The sequence below is a fragment of the Oncorhynchus keta genome, chromosome 10 (assembly GCF_023373465.1).
Source record: "Oncorhynchus keta strain PuntledgeMale-10-30-2019 chromosome 10, Oket_V2, whole genome shotgun sequence".
Lineage (NCBI taxonomy): Eukaryota > Metazoa > Chordata > Actinopteri > Salmoniformes > Salmonidae > Oncorhynchus > Oncorhynchus keta.
The window spans coordinates 25,895,885-25,908,407 of NC_068430.1; the positions used below are offsets into that span (position 1 = coordinate 25,895,885).

Consider the following 12,523-nt stretch of genomic DNA (forward strand, 5'->3'; position numbering starts at 1 on the left):
CTATCCTAGGTATTCCTTAAAGAGGTGGGGTTTCAGGTGTCTCCGGAAGGTGGTGATTGACTCCGCTGTCCTGGCGTCGTGAGGGAGTGTGTTCCACCATTGGGGAGCCAGAGCAGCGAACAGTTTTGACTGGGCTGAGCGGGAACTGTACTTCCTCAGTGGTAGGGAGGCGAGCAGGCCAGAGGTGGATGAACGCAGTGCCCTTGTTTGGGTGTAGGGCCTGATCAGAGCCTGGAGGTACTGAGGTGCCGTTCCCCTCACAGCTCCGTAGGCAAGCACCATGGTCTTGTAGCGGATGCGAGCTTCAACTGGAAGCCAGTGGAGAGAGCGGAGGAGCGGGGTGACGTGAGAGAACTTGGGAAGGTTGAACACCAGACGGGCTGCGGCGTTCTGGATGAGTTGTAGGGGTTTAATGGCACAGGCAGGGAGCCCAGCCAACAGCGAGTTGCAGTAATCCAGACGGGAGATGACAAGTGCCTGGATTAGGACCTGCGCCGCTTCCTGTGTGAGGCAGGGTCGTACTCTGCGGATGTTGTAGAGCATGAACCTACAGGAACGGGCCACCGCCTTGATGTTAGTTGAGAACGACAGGCTGTTGTCCAGGATCACGCCAAGGTTCTTAGCGCTCTGGGAGGAGGACACAATGGAGTTGTCAACCGTGATGGCGAGATCATGGAACGGGCAGTCCTTCCCGGGAGGAAGAGCAGCTCCGTCTTGCCGAGGTTCAGCTTGAGGTGGTGATCCGTCATCCACACTGATATGTCTGCCAGACATGCAGAGATGCGATTCGCCACCTGGTCATCAGAAGGGGGAAAGGAGAAGATTAATTGTGTGTCGTCTGCATAGCAATGATATGAGAGACCATGAGGTTATGACAGAGCCAAGTGACTTGGTGTATAGCGAGAATAGGAGAGGGCCTAGAACAGAGCCCTGGGGGACACCAGTGGTGAGAGCGCGTGGTGAGGAGACAGATTCTGCCACGCCACCTGGTAGGAGCGACCTGTCAGGTAGGACGCAATCCAAGCGTGGGCCGCGCCGGAGATGCCCAACTCGGAGAGGGTGGAGAGGAGGATCTGATGGTTCACAGTATCGAAGGCAGCCGATAGGTCTAGAAGGATGAGAGCAGAGGAGAGAGAGTTAGCTTTAGCAGTGCGGAGCGCCTCCGTGATACAGAGAAGAGCAGTCTCAGTTGAATGACTAGTCTTGAAACCTGACTGATTTGGATCAAGAAGGTAATTCTGAGAGAGATAGCGGGAGAGCTGGCCAAGGACGGCACGTTCAAGAGTTTTGGAGAGAAAAGAAAGAAGGGATACTGGTCTGTAGTTGTTGACATCGGAGGGATCGAGTGTAGGTTTTTTTCAGAAGGGTGCAACTCTCGCTCTCTTGAAGACGGAAGGGAGGTAGCCAGCGGTCAGGGATGAGTTGATGAGCGAGGTGAGGTGAGGTGAGGTGAGCTATGATCCCTTATTGATGTCACTTGTTAAATCTACTTCAATCAGTGTAGATGAAAGTGAGGAGACAGGTTAAAAAATGATTTTTAAGCCTTGAGACAATTGAGACATGGATTGTGTATGTGTGCCATTCAGAGGGGGAATGGGCAAGACAACATGTTTATGTGCCTTTGAACGGGGTAGTATATGCCAGGCGCAACAGTTTGTGCCAAGAACTGCAATTCTGCTGGGTTTTCACATTATATTTAGGCAACTTCTATTACTTGTAGGCTACATATATTATGTGGATTCTTATAGAGTTTGACAAATAAACCTAAATTGCCCAGAATTAAAGAGAGCATTGCAGATAGAAATTGACTAGATGTGATTCTCTATATTCCAATTGTACGTGCATGGTTCTGAGAATTCTGTGGTACTGAAGGATCCCCTGTTTGAAGCCCAGGCAAACAGTCAGCATGGCTGTCGGCTTAACACAGTCCAAGGGCCAATAGGAATGTGACTCAGACTCACTGAAGCCATAATGTTATGTAATGTGGAGCAGGGACTTTTTCCAAGACTGAGTTGTACTCCTGTTTAGTCACAGTGTACAGTCATATTTAAATGCATGGGTGAAATATATTTTGCCTGACATAAAAATGTGTTTGATTCTCTGTGTGTGACTATTGTGATGAAACAGAACCCTGTTTTTCCTTGTCTTTTTCTGTTGATATGATCATACCTTTCTATGCGATAGCCATTCCTAGCCTGCCCGCTGAAGGTTGAGCAATTTGTCTTCTAATTAGCCAGCCGAGGCAGAGAGAAGAGAGCTGGACTGTAAACTACCTGCAGGCAAGATGATAGTGAGCGAGGATTCCTGATTCTGCCAAAGAGATTATAATTCCAATAGAGATGAGTGAAAACCAGGCGACAGCGTGGCTAATTTTACAACATCTCTTCTCTCACTCCAACCCTCCTTCTCCCTCTGTTTTACTCTCCTGCTCACACAAATCCCTCTCTTCTCATCTCCTTTTCTCCTCCTTCTCTCCCTCTCTCTCTCTCACACTCTCTCTACCTCTATCTCTCACGCTCTCTCTCTCTGCCTGCCTGAAGTGCTGTCCTAGCGATTAGGAAACTGTTAGATCTGATTGGCTAATCTTCGCACCACAGAAGATCTAAAAGAAGTCAGCAGGAAGAATAGAGGATCTCATGCATACTTTATCCATTTAGTTGGATGTGATTTTCTTCATGAGCCAAGTCACAGACAGCTGTTTCTGGAAGGGATGCCTGCCATTCGTTTTTAGATGGTGAGAATTGTACAAGCTTGCCAGGGTCAGTAAAACAATGGTCAATACAATGATTGACCATAGGGAGATATTGATGTTGACTGATATTAATTTAGATAATCTCTTATCCACAGAGCACATGTGCCTAGTGGTTAGAGCATTGGACTAGTACCCGAAAGGTTGCAAGATTGAATCACTGAGCTGACAAACAAAAAACTGTCGTTCTGCCCCTAAACAAGTTAACCCACTGTTCCCCGGTAGGCTGTCATTGAAAATAAGAATTTGTTCTTAACTGACTTACCTGGTAAAATATCGTTTTTTACAATCACTTTGGCACTAATTTCGGGACCTCAATGTCATTTTTCAAAACTCTAGACACAAAACTCACAAGCAATGATCAAAATGCACATTTTTCAAAACTCTTAACACTTTTTCCAATTGCTTGGATACAATACACATTAAGCTAAAATAATTTGTTAATTGAACTAAAATCACCTGTTCAAAATGACACAACTTAAAATCAAAGTATTTGCATTTCAAAATGCAATTCAGACATTACATCTGAGATGACTGTCTATTCCTTTCATTACAATGATCTAACTATCAATTGATACAACTGCTCAAAATGATAAGTAACTGTTGCATTAGTCTTAATGCATAGTTTTACGGAAACTGATGAACAATATTCCATGTTTAGATCATGAAAGTTTCAGGATTACGAGATCCATTGACGCCAATTACCGTGGAATATGAACCAATTGGACTACATTATCTGTGGATGTAATATTTTATCATCATCCTTTATCAGACACTGTTTCTATGGTCCCATGTACCACTTTTCCAGACCATGTTTTCAGATTTGACATTACTGTACACTCACTGGCCACTTTATTAGGTACACCTATCTAGTACTGGGTAGGACCCTCTTTTGCCTCCACAACAGCATGAATTATTCACGGTGTTGTACGTTAAGAGATGCCCTTGTGCACACCACTGTTTTAAACAGCTGTTATTTGAGCGTTTGTGGCCTTTCTGTTAGCTTGAATGTGTCTGGACATTCTCCTCTGACCTTAACAAGGTTTTTTTTGCCCACAGAACTGCCGCTCACTGAATGTGTTCTGTTTATCGCACCATTCTCTGTAAACTCTAGAGACTGTAATGGGTAAAAATCCCAGGAAGGCAGCTGTTTCTGAGATGCTGGAACCACCATGTGTGGCATCAACAATCATACCACGGTCAAAGTTGCTAAGATTACTCATCTTGCCCGTTCTAATGTTTGGTCGAACAACATCTAAAGCTCTCTACACTATATACCCTGTATATTGAGTTGCATGCAGCCACATGATTCGCAGTTCGAATGTAACCTTCCTTGATGAGCTAAATCAGGTCTGTAGAGCTGATGGCATGGCCTATGTCATTGTGTGGGATAATGTCAGGTTCCACCATGCTCAAATAGTGCAAGCATGGTTTCAGGCCCAACCACAATTTACCACCCTGAAATTACCCCCATACTATCCTTCTCTAAAACCCGAGTGTCAGGCATGGATTCGCCCGAAGATTCTTCCCAAGATGTTTGGCTAATGAAAACATCCATTGTGATGTGGATGAGAACCTGTGGCCAAATCCACAAAACAGAGCTGATGGAAATATAGAAGTACAGTAATCAATCTTTTGTTTTTCTTTTTACAGTAAGCTAGGTGAGGAACACTGCAGTTGATGTTTTACAGTAAGCCAGGTGAGGAACACTGCAGTTGATGTTTTACAGTAAGCCAGGTGAGGAACACTGCAGTTGATGTTTTACAGTAAGCCAGGTGAGGAACACTGCAGTTGATGTTTTACAGTAAGCCAGGTGAGGAACACTGCAGTTGATGTTTTACTGTCGTTTTTTTCTTGTTTTGTAGCTAATTATTTTTGCTTTGATTCAAAGAAACCTATGTTGTGATATTATTGTATTTCATCAATGAATTTCATATTTTGTTCAATGATTCCACTGTGTCTGTAGCATTCTCTCTACTAGTCCTTCTACAGTGATGTATTTACGTGTAGTACCATAATAAAACATGTATCACATATTTTGTACTACAATATTTAATGATCGTACAAAAACTACACAGTGAAACTGTCGGTATCTTGTGTGTGGGTGATCTAAATGAATGTTCCTATGGTATTTCATGATAAATGAGTTATTTGAACCAATGATTCTGCAAGTGCAAGGTTTCTTTAAAGATATGAATGCACAATGCAATGTTTTGAACATTGGACAGCCTGTGTTACAAGTGATGACCGTTTTGAGTTTTGTGTCTAGAGTTTTGAAAAATGACTGGTTCTGAAATTAGTGCCAAAGGGATTGTAAAATACTGTAATATATATATACAGTATATATATATATATATTTTTAGATCATTACCAGACCAGACCACAGTCTCCAGAGTGGTCATGTCACCACCTGAAGATTCAGAGGGGCTTTTTCCCCCCAAATGTGAAAATGGACGTTTTGCCCCCCTCAGGAAGAGCCACTGTTCATTTGAAGGAGGCTGCATGTGACCGTTCCAAGGTCAACTCGCATCGCTCTACCAGCACATAGTGCCACCACCCCTCAGAGAATGCTGGGAAAAGGCTGCAAATAGATGCAAAGCAACTGAAGGAATTTTTTGCAGGGATCGCAGCTGTGTCCGCTCACTCACACTCGATTTCTTCCTGCACGTTAAGATTCTGAGAAGAGGTGAATAGGGGTGATTCTGTGCCATGATAACTGTCATGTTAAAGTGATGCCCACCTACTGTCTACTGTAGCTCTTATGTGTGCGCGTGTGCTCGCGCATGCATGTGTGTGTGGGTGGGTGATAAGAGAGAGGGAGAGTCAAATTTGATCATTCAGATACTGGTGGGATTGTTATAACCATGTTAATATTAATGCTGACTTGAAAACAACTGGCAACTAACTTCTACTACAGTAGTCAAAATGACTGGAAACATTGTTTGTCAACTCCTCACGATAAGGGCGGGGCAATTAAAACTAGACAGTAAGAGCATCAACAAACATATTAAGGTTTAATTAGAAATGAACCAGCCACAAGGATCTACACCTCTGTGTCTCTAATCAACATTTGCCTATGCAGGCAGTAGATTAGATCTCCAATTAAAGTGTTAATAACATAAAAGCTAAACTAATTGATCATATAAAGCTTTGACCAGTGGCAGTGTGGGGTGTCTTTGTCACCATAGTTACAGTGTCTCAATTAACCCAATGTCAAGAAGACATTACAGTCATAACGCCCCCTGCTGGTCACACAAAAAAGAGGTGGGGAAATATCAGAGGCTTTAGTTGAATAGCTGGGGATTATACAGACTTAAAATTGTTTTTCTTCAGCCTAAGAAAGAGTCTGTAAATGTACAGTTATAATCCTGGGATGACGATGGCAAAGCAAAAATATCCCTAAAAGGGAGTTATGTCAAGTAAATGTATTAAGAGTGAAGGATTATGTTGTGTGTTCCTCTCTGGTTTTGGGCAGGCAGTATTAGAAGAAAATACACAGTATCCATTAGTTCAGTTTGGTCACGTCCTCTTCAGTTTAGTCTCATCTTCCTCTAGGGCAATAGACCAGAAGTGTGTTTTAGCACATGTGCTGACCAGCCACAGCACAGCACTCACACCTGTACCCTAACACGTGTAGCCTACTGGAGAAAAACAAATCAGTCCTGCCCCCATAACCACACCTGATACAGCAACACATGTATCATCAGAGACATGAAACCATTATTTTTCATTGATTTAACCATAATCTAGAGATCTGACAAGAGGTATTACATTCATATTCATTGAGTCTCTACTGTGGAGTACTGTTATGCTCATCATACAGGCAAACAAACACACACAAAAAACAACTGTAAGGTGCTAATCTCGGTTAACCCAGAAGTAAAATCTTGTGTAATTTGGTCAACTTTGCAGAATCTGCCCATGAGAGATGAGTACTTTGATTTTGCTCTTCCATCAACATAGAGTGGAAAGTCCTTATTTTATATATATATTTTTTTACTTCAGACAACTGCATGATATAAATTATATACAGGAAACTGTCAATGATATCTCCCTCAACCCATTGCCTATCTGAATTAGGATCTCTTGCTGTTGAGTTTCCTAGACACTAGGTGGCAGTTTTACTGTACGGTGTGCTAAGTTCAGGGCTGCTTACCTTTATAGACCCCTGCAGAAGGCCTTACGTGCAACTATCATTTTCCCCATGAAAAGTAACCGTCAACATACGTTTTTCCTGAAAATAAACAAAGGTGTGGAAGCATGATCACATACAACACAGCATCTCACACACTTGGAGTTTGTCATTAACTGTTACCTACTTTTAAAGGCCCACCGCAATCAAACATTGGATTTTTCTGTGTTTTATATATATTTCCACGCTATGAGGTTAGAATAATACTGTGAAATTGTGAAAATTATGATAATTTTAGTGTAAGAGCAGTTTGAAACCTGAAATTTCAGTCTGTTTTGGTGGGATGGAGTTTTGGCCCGCCTGGCGACATCACCAGGTGGTAAATTAGATAAAAGACCAATAAGAAAGAGAGTTCCAAACCTCTCTGCCAATAACAGCTAGTTTTCAGTTTCCCCCTCCCCTTCAGACCACTCCCAGACAGTCCTGGCAAAATTCATGTTTCTTTTGGACCATTTCAATTGAAAAGAATCATCGTACGGTACTTTATTGTTACCCAGAAATTGAGATAAAAATGGCTGCATTGGATCTTTAAATGGCAGACCTACCACCACTGATGCCACCGTTTTCTCAGGAATGCAATGCTTCACATTCTTAAAGCAGGTCATCATGTCTTACCTAGCTATCATTGTAATTGTTCAAGAGACACCCCAGAACGACCAACGGAGAAAGTGTTCATTTAAAAGGGAAAGTGTGCCTTTGTCATGACCTTTTTTCAGATCTCTCTCTGTGTGGGTGAGTGATGTAACGCAAGACAGTTCCAGAGCAGGCCGCGTTAAGCTGCTGGAGCACAGAGCAGTGTTACACTCTCTGGGTGTGGATGGAGCAGACAGCACAGTGACACTGGGAACAATTACTGTTCTTCTCCTCTGTTTAAGCCTCTTTCATATTGCACCTATTGGAGGAATTATAGCAGAGAGCAGGCCAGTCACTTATCCAGAGCAACAACTGTACAACTGGCCGACGTCCCAGAGCACATCCAATGTTTACAATATTGTATAGTCTGTCTCTCGTTTCCAATGGTGAGCTTTGCGGCCAATAGTATATTTTGATGAAGCTCAGAGGAGCATGTATTTGATAGTCTCTCTGCTTGTCTCTGTCCTTCCTCTGTGTGAAACCACAGTTTTTTCCTATATTCTTTTCATAGGTATTAACAAAGTTCTGTGCATTGCCTTGAGGCGTTCATGGTCTATATAGTAGTGTTTGATGGACTAGTATCTGAACACCTGTGTGTGCTTTGCTGTTTAACAGTCTCACTACATTTTTCTTCATAGGAGAATGGGAGATACAGTATTTGGCCTCTGACAGGCTTGACGCTTTTTTGCTTATTTTCTGCAGTGAAATGTCATGGCTCAGTCATTTTGGACACCATCACATTTTTCATAGTTAGTTGTCAAACCTACAATCATGCGCCTGCAAAAACACAAAGAAATTAAACACAATTAGACACTGAAACAAAAGCCGGGCATTTGGAAATATGTCTGGTTAAATGGCATTAACCCTGGTCTCATTCTGCACCAGTAAAACAGCGTACATAATCAGGAGTAACATTAGCACGATAGGGAAAACACTGACAGAGAGAGAACGAGAGAGAGGGAGAGGAGGGGGAGCTGTAGCACAGTCTATGATGATGGCCTCAAACTAAGATATTGGTGATATGAAATACTCAAAAACAAACATGTGCATTCAACCACAAACACATACACACATATTACAGTAGACCCACAGTCATTTCCATATGGTTCTGAGTAGACCTACACAGGTCATTTGAGCTCTTGCCACAGATTTAAATACAGTGAAAACAGTCAGGTTAAAAAATCTGAATGGTTTACCCAGATGCCTCTGATAGACAGAGCTGTTCCCACATCTGTCATTGGTCAGTAGATTGCTTCTGAGGGCACCAGGAGAAGTCTACTCTATGACAACAGGTTTAGCCCACATGTTGCTAGGCAACTAATCTAGTGGGGAAGGAATGGGTCTATTCACGTGACAATGACGGACAATTATCGGATGCTTATCTCTTTAAAGACGTTTTCAAGTGCATTGTTTGCAATTAAACAAAATGCATTTATCCTAATACTATTCTTTACCTGACAATATGCACTTTTTCATGTCACAGAATATTTGATTATTGGCTTTCAGCTTTGGGCCATGACTATGGTCACTTTCAAATTCTAATAATTAGATTAGATTAGTTTATTAGTTACATGCACAGGGTCGCAGATGTAATTGCAGGGTACAGTGCAATTCTTAAACTCAGAGCTCCAACAGTGCAGGTAAAAAAAGAGAAGTGAATGAAACAATAATAAAAATAATAATAAATACATATTTACAACTGTAGCAATGATAAATGTCTATTGGGGGTTTGGGGGTGGGGGAGCATGTAGCTTGTTGGTGGCTATTCAGCAGCCTGATGGTCTGGGGGTAGAATCTAATGGCCAGTCTGTCAGTTTTTGGCATGATGCACCTATACTGCCGACGTCTGATTGGTGGAAGTGAGGAGAACAGGCTGTGGCTCAGGTGACTGAGGTCCTTGATGATCGATCTTCTTGGCCTTCCTACGACACCAGTGTGCACCCAATGGTGTGTTTGGTTGAACGTAGCACCCACTGTAGAGCCTTTGTGGTCAGTGGTGGTGAAGTTGATGTACCAGGCTGTGATGCAGCCCGACAGTATGCTCTTGATGGTTCTCCTGTATAACACTGTGACGGCCCTCGGGGACAGGGAGAATTTCTTCATCCTCCATCAGGGTCTACATCAGAGAGATAGATGTAAGCTCTATAGTGGGAAATGATCACTGGGTTTTGATGTTCAGTGATTGTTTGCTTTGTTTGTGTGACATCAAATGGAGCAGCAGAATCTTCTGAATCCTTAGTTATAAATGACCATGGAAACTCTCTGCTGCTGACCTCTTAATTGTTTTGATGTCAAATTTCTATTTTGGAATGTACGGCTTATGTCTGTACTGGACTGGCTGTATAGTTGTCATCCAGCCATGGTGCACCAATGGCATAAAGTACTTAAGTAAAACACTTTGAAGTACTATATTTTGGGTATCTGTACTTTAATATTTATAATTTTCACAACTTTTACACCACTACATTCCTTATGTACGTTTTACTCCCATATATTTTCCATAACACCCAAAAAGTACCTGTTACATTTCGAATGCTTGGGCAATATGGTCCAATTCACAGACCTATCAATATAACACATTGTCATCCCTACTGCCTCTGATCTGGCAGAATCACTAAACATAAATACAGCATTTGTAAATTATGTCTGAGTGTGAGAGTGTGCCTCTGTCTGTCTGTACATTTTTTTATTAAATCGTGGAGTATTTTATTAAGGGTAACTTTTAATTTTACTTGCGTAATTTTCTATTAAGGTATCTTTACTTTTACTAAAGTATGACTGTTGAGTACTTTTTCCACCACTGTTCTGCACCTTGAAGGACCCATGATGTGGAAATGGCTTTGCACATGACAAGATGCATTTGTAGGCTCAATGCCAAATGGGGTATGAAGCCACCTGGGTGAACCCTGCTGCCAGTGTACAACTGCATGTCAGCTATCACATCGTTTTATGTATCCCTTAAAGCATCGTTCAACCACATCATTGGGTAAAAAACATCACTAAATCTTCAGAAATAAATCAACTAGATGTTTTCCAGTGATCAACTGCAGACGCCAGAGAGGCTCGTCCTTCCTAACTCCAATGATTTTTATTATATATTTTTTTATGTGTTTATCTGCTGCTGTCAATCTCCATCTGAAATTAGCGCTGGGAAACATACAACTACCAGAGCCTCTATCTACTCTGCAGGTATCAGGAGATGGGAGGCCAGATAGAGCCTACCCTGTGACTCCAGAGCACTGATAACCTGGAGACAGGCTGCCAAACACATCCAGTCAAATGAAAGGGTGGTTTTCCTCATCAGCTGTACTCCCCATCTTCTCCTCACACAGCCAGTTCTGTTAGCTGGATGCACATCAACACACTGCTTATTCAGTCTGGGAACAGAGACTGTGTTAATTAACTGACTGAGTAGAATCACAGAGGGAGATTGGGGTGGTATTTTCGAGCTATGGTATCATCAATTCAATTCATCCCTCAAACATAAAGATGGTAGCTAGAGAAGTAGTCCAATGTCACTCACTCACTCACTTACTGTACATTTTATTTCACAACGGTGGATAGGTTTACTTGAGTACATTTAATATGAATTATTTAATGACAAAAATGTGCTTAGAAATATGGCAAATATTGAATAATTAAATGTTTCTGACAGAATAGAAGGATAAGGAATAGGGAGTGTAATTTTTACTTGGAAATAACAGACCAGTAGGGGCTCCCTCTCATTACCTAGCATAGAAGTTGTGTCGTAGCTACTATCCAACAGTAGAAAAGGATTCCATGACAATAATGTATTTTTCCTCAAAGTCCCTCTTAAGCCAACTCAAATATGTGCCTGTCCTACCCCCATGGATAGGCTTAGTCATAGTATTGCACACCATTCTGCAGAGACAGTGTTTCACCGTGCTGAGCTAGAATCGTACTGTAACCTGAATTGAGCATGCTGATTGAAGTCTATCATTGGCAACAATTGCTAAGATGGGACATTGTTGTGTGAAAAAAAGGTAGTCTATCCTGGGAACCAACACTTCTGAGAGAGGAGTCTTGAAACACACAGGCCTACATGGTTTTAATAAATGGGAAATGATTATTCTTTAAGGTCTGTCTGTGCTGGTGGAACAAACCAGGGGATGGGTTGGATGCGGTTCTCTCGCCTCTACAGAGCACACAGGTCCAGAGCAATGAGTATCTCCCTGTGGATATGATGTAACTCATATTTACTGTAATGGCGGTGTGCTGAATACAGGCTCTGGGATTCTCTCTCTAAAAGGATCTGTACAAAACTACCAATGGACCTCCTCCTGACCTGTCCTTCTCCAGCGAGTTCATTCACACAACGTAAACACACACACACACAGACAGCAGGCTGGCGTCTACTGAAAGTGAGGCAGTTATTACCTCAACCATTCCCTTAAAGCACAGGCTGTTGTGTGGGAATTTGTTTCCCAGTACAATTTTTTTATGCATTCACATTTTGATCTATCCAATGGAATTCCAATGCATGAAAGTGCATCAAGCATAAGCAAGTATGATGAATGCTTGGTATGTCCAAATAGAATGACTGACAGGGTTCATATCATTACATTGTCATCAAATCATGTCTATAAATGGATTGATCTCTGCAGGTGGTACAGTTTGTTCTGTGGGTTTAAGGAAGCTTGGTCTCGCACTCAGTAAACATGGTTGTTGTCACATCAAATATAAAAAGTAGGACTTTTCTGGATTGAGGTCAAGTTAGCTTTTGCCACATCCGGTATGTTCCCTTTCACCTGATCACTGTGAGAGAAAGCAGTAAATGAAACTACAAGTCTAGCAAGGGCAAAATTTAAGTTGGCACCAGTTGTCCTAATACATATTCAAGTCAAGTGGCTCTCTTTTGAACACACAGTCATGTTCTATTTCAGTTCAACCTTTGGTAATCTGGCATAGGCATGACAAACACTCCTTAA

The 12,523-nt window shown here is 42.0% G+C and overlaps 1 pseudogene; it reads right to left on the reverse strand.

Annotated features, from left to right (window-relative positions):
- LOC127932177 (uncharacterized) lies at positions 1-851 on the reverse strand (annotated as a pseudogene).
- Positions 852-12,523: the final 11,672 nt, after the last annotated feature.